At 50.2% G+C, this 4464-nt stretch overlaps 1 long non-coding RNA gene across 1 annotated transcript; it reads left to right on the plus strand.

The window, feature by feature from the left end:
• The first annotated feature begins 1321 nt into the window (after positions 1-1321).
• On the plus strand, positions 1322-3476 carry LOC119114842 (uncharacterized). The gene is made up of 3 exons (XR_005096079.1): positions 1322-1373; positions 2011-2277; positions 3437-3476. It is a non-coding gene; the product is annotated as an uncharacterized LOC119114842 (long non-coding RNA).
• The last annotated feature ends 988 nt before the right edge of the window (positions 3477-4464 follow it).

A 4464-nucleotide genomic window follows, 5' to 3' on the forward strand; every position in this document is an offset into this window, starting at 1 on the left:
CACCTTTGTCCGGTTTCTCACCGGCATTATGCCTACCAACATTGCGCATTCAGGTCGGAACGCGACGTTGTATCAGCATACAGCTGCCTGGACAGCCTGCACCAGGTCGCCGAAAACTTGCCGGGCTCTAATCACTTTGTTTCCAAATCTTTGTTCAAAACCTCTAGAGAACAATGACAAAACATCCAAACGGTTATGAATTAGGGTGCATTTTGAATCATACAACGCACCTATGAGTTGGCTGGGGCAGGTTCTCAAGATGCAGCAAGGAGAATCTGGGCGTCATTTGAGCACCGTTTTTACTGCTCGCAAACGGCTCATCGAGGCAGTATCGTGATGAGGCAATCTAAGCACGCTGCTGGCTGGTAGACATGCTTGATATGTTTTGGAACGCTTAGATATCACTATGAAACAGCGCAGCAATTGTTACTAATTTGCAATGTTTTTAAGAGTATGACATGAACGGTCTGGAGGACGGTGCACAGTTTTGTGCTTGGATGTGGGTTGCGATTTCTGGGAGGTAACAGAAATACCCGAGAACCTCACATGTTGGATGGCAATGCTCCAAAAATCTGGACGTGTTTAGTGGGTGACTGAAGTAGGGAATTCAGCAGAGGTCCGACAAGCCCAAGTGCTGTATCTTTAATAAACACACTGGAAGGAAGGCCGCCCCCTTGGCTAACCCTGCGTACTCACAGAGTTAACAGCCACAACTGGGCAGTTTTGCGCCTTTCTGCCAAACGTATTTGCAGTGTGTCTTTTAAAGCAAAGGCTGAGTCAACCGAAATTTAATTTCCAAAGTTATTGGGTGCCACACTCAGCCATGTAACCCGGACCAGTATTCCCCTCCCCCCCCCCCCCCATCGCAATACGGCCGGCTAAGGGCCGACGTCTTTGTTACTCTTGCTCTAGCGGTCTGTTAGGTTGAATGAAAGGCAGCTGTGTGTTGACATGGAAGGGTGCAAAAAGTTTTGTGACGATGGATGTGCAAGATTGCAGGGCGGGAGTGATTGTGCGCTCGTCATTATTGAGAAAATGTCTGTGAGTGCAGATCCCAAGAAGCCAACCACACCTTTAACAGCATTTCTCATCTCCGGTCAAGTTCGAAACCTCAAAACTGATGTGTGGGTGTGGGTGTGAGTCTGGGGACATGCGGAACAATTTATGTCGTCTAGTTGACCTCTCGTGTCAAAAGCACAATGACATGACCAGGCTTACCATCTTTGAACCGCAACTATTTGACTAGAACAATTTTCAGATGCTACTACAAATTCGTCGCCAGAGTGCGTTGCCCAGCAACGGCGGTCATGAAGGACGACGCCCTCGACATGCGGCGGGGTCACTGCCACGAACCGATGCCTCTGGATGCTGAGGTAATTGCTAGCCGCCCTGCTATAGTAATTGTAGGCTGTGAAATGTGTTTTGAAACACACAGCCGTGCATAGATGGTCGCTGTGTAAATAACATTTTGGCGTGATACCTAATAGATGCATGAGATCATGCTCTCTCTCTCTCTCTCTCTCTCTCTCTCTCTCTCTCTCTCTCTCTCTCTCTCTCTCTCTCTCTCTCTCTCTCTCTCTCTCTCTCTCTCTCTCTCTCTCTCTCTCTCTCTCTCTCTCTCTCTCTCTCTCTCTCCTCTCTCTCTCTCTCTCTCTCTCTCTCTCTCTCTCTCTCTCTCTCTCTCTCTCTCTCTCTCTCTCTCTCTCTCTCTCTCTCTCTCTCTCTCTCTTTCTCTCTCTCTCTCTCTCTCTCTCTCTCTCTCTCTCTCTCTCTCTCTCTCTCTCTCTTTCTTTCTCTCTCTCTCTCTCTCTCTCTCTCTCTCTCTCTCTCTCTCTCTCTCTCTCTCTCTCTCTCTCTCTCTCTCTCTCTCTCTCTCTCTCTCTCTCTCTCTCTCCCCCTCCCTCCCCTCCCCCTCCCTCCCTCCCTCCCTCCCTCCCTCCCTACACCAGCCAGCTTTTCATTCCAGCAAAGCTTGCTTACATATATTACAACCAAGGCACACTGCTGCAGATGGCGCAAGTCGTGGTCCAGCTCCGGCAAGCCGTCCAGCAAGGCGGCGGACTGCGGGCAAACAGGCACCTGTTCGACCAGGTGGCGGTCAGAGAGGCCGGGGCGGCAATTGGCTATCCGGCGGCGCGGCAGATCCTAATGAAGGAGCGCCGCCGCGATCACCCTGCTACGCCCCAGGCCCCGGCACAGGCTGCCCATGCGATCGAGGCCGCTGTTCCCGGCATCCGAAGGAACCTGGCCTTCACCATCACGACCGACGATGGCCAGGTTTGTTTCCAGTTATTATGAATGTTGGGGCTCGCGATCTAAACTGCTATCACACCCGTTTATTGTTGGCCAGGACCCTGCTTTCCATCGACGTCATGGCGTGGTTAGGTTTCGGTCTATTCAATCCACGATTGCAATTTGACATCAGAAACTATGCGAGATCTGTCATTAAAAGATACCAAAAACATCAGCCATTCGAGCTCCCACATTCTGGTGCTGCCTGACCAGTTCATTCCAGTATCTGAAAGAATATGGAACGTTCGAGTTAAGTAAAGAAATAGGCCCGTTGAGTTTCTTGATGACCTGAAAGCATTTGAAGCAACAAAGACACAAAGTAATGGAAATAGAAAACTTGATGCCCTTTAATGGTTCGTCCAGGCGGAGAAATCGTGCCTATTTTGGTAACCTTGAGAAAAACGGGACCAGACCATAGAAAAAAAACATTTTCCACGCGCAAACACCCGCTCAAAAAGAGCCGCCCAATTCAGAAAGTAGTCACGATTCAAAACTTTTAACGGAAGGAAAACAGCTGCCAGTTCTCAACAGCCTGCTTATCTTCAGCATAAGAGGACATCTCGAAATCGCCGGCACCCGTCACTTCCCCACCTTAGGTTTGGCAAGTCATCTGAAGCGACTTTTCATGGCATGTGATATATGACACGGCTACCCTGCTATTATGGCCATTTTTCATTTGGAACTTGTAAAACGCTCAACACCTTGATGTGGTTGTGAATCGGATCCTGTGGAATCCTGACCCACACCCTCGGTTTTATCACTGCAAGTGTGTGTCAAACGACATATTTTACGGGTTATGACCAGTGCATGTCAGTGAGTAAAAACAGCACAAATCAGCATTAGAAACAGACAAGAGCTTGGAAACAAATGCGCTCTCAAATTGAGACGCCTTGAACAGACAATGAATGGATGTGGCATGGGAAGGAACTCGGCGCCGACTTCGGGTTTCCAAACACGAAGTTTTCCTACAAATATTTAGGGTTTCACTATGGCTTTGAGCCATTCTCCACCAGCTTCGACTATGTCTTCCGCTGATTTGTATATTGACATTGCACAGCCTCGTATGCACAGATTCTCGGACGTGTATCGTGCGTCAACTGTACACAGTTGAGCGTGTGTTGATACAATGTTGTGTCCGTTTCAGGCTGCGATCTGCCTGGCCGCTGACGATGTGGTGGCCAGCGCCGTGGCCTACCCGAACCTGGACATCCAGGCGGACGGCACTTTTCGGGTGGTTGCCACGGCAGTTTCACCAGCTGCTGGTGGTCTTTGTGGCCACAAACGGCGTGATTCTGCCCGCGTTCTGGGTGCTGGCGTCGTGCCGCACCCGGGACATGTACGGCCGGATCCTGGCGGACATCGGTCGCCGCCTGCCGGCGCCAGTCCGGTTCATGTCCGACTGGGAGCGGGCGCTGCAGGCGGCGGCCGCAGCAGCGTGGCCCAACAGCTCGATCAACGGCTGCTGGTTCACTACGCCCAAGCCATCCTCCGCCAGGTGCGATTGCCATAGTGAAAGAGCGGCACACTCACACGTCATGGGCACGTGGATGAAACATTTATCAAACGTATTTGTACTTCGATGATGCATAAGGTGATGCGGGATGTACTTGCTCCGAGCTTGCGTTATATTGCACGTAAGCTGTTCACGCCACACCAATGGGACTATTCTCAGACCCTGGCCAAATGAAATGGTCGCAAGACAGGTACTACGTGACTAAAAACACTACGCCACCCTCTGCCATATATCTACGCCTGTGTCGCACCGCACGGGGGCTCTGGTCGTTAACTGAAGAAAATAAAGGGCAACTACTGCCACATTTTCTCTTTCGTCGCCGAATACAGTGACGTGCGCGACAACGCGATTAAAAACACTAGGCCACCCTCTCCGATATATCCGTTCATATCTTCGTCAACCTGAGATGACCCTGGCAGCCAAGTTGAAGACTTTCCCCAGTTACCTTATGTTCCAACGACTTTCACCACTATACACGTTAACACAATATCAGTTGTAATGCGTGATGACACACTGCAACTTGGTATTGGTTGCGAACCCATCACGCGACCATTGAAATACCTTGCATGCTTATCACCTTGACAGGAAACATCAAAGGCTGCTAGCTTTACTTCACCGAGAATATCATCACTCGTTCAGGTGTTCTCATATGAGGTTTT

The sequence above is a fragment of the Pollicipes pollicipes genome, unplaced genomic scaffold (genome assembly GCF_011947565.3).
Source record: "Pollicipes pollicipes isolate AB1234 unplaced genomic scaffold, Ppol_2.1 Scaffold_3087;HRSCAF=3621_pilon_pilon_pilon, whole genome shotgun sequence".
Lineage (NCBI taxonomy): Eukaryota > Metazoa > Arthropoda > Thecostraca > Pollicipedomorpha > Pollicipedidae > Pollicipes > Pollicipes pollicipes.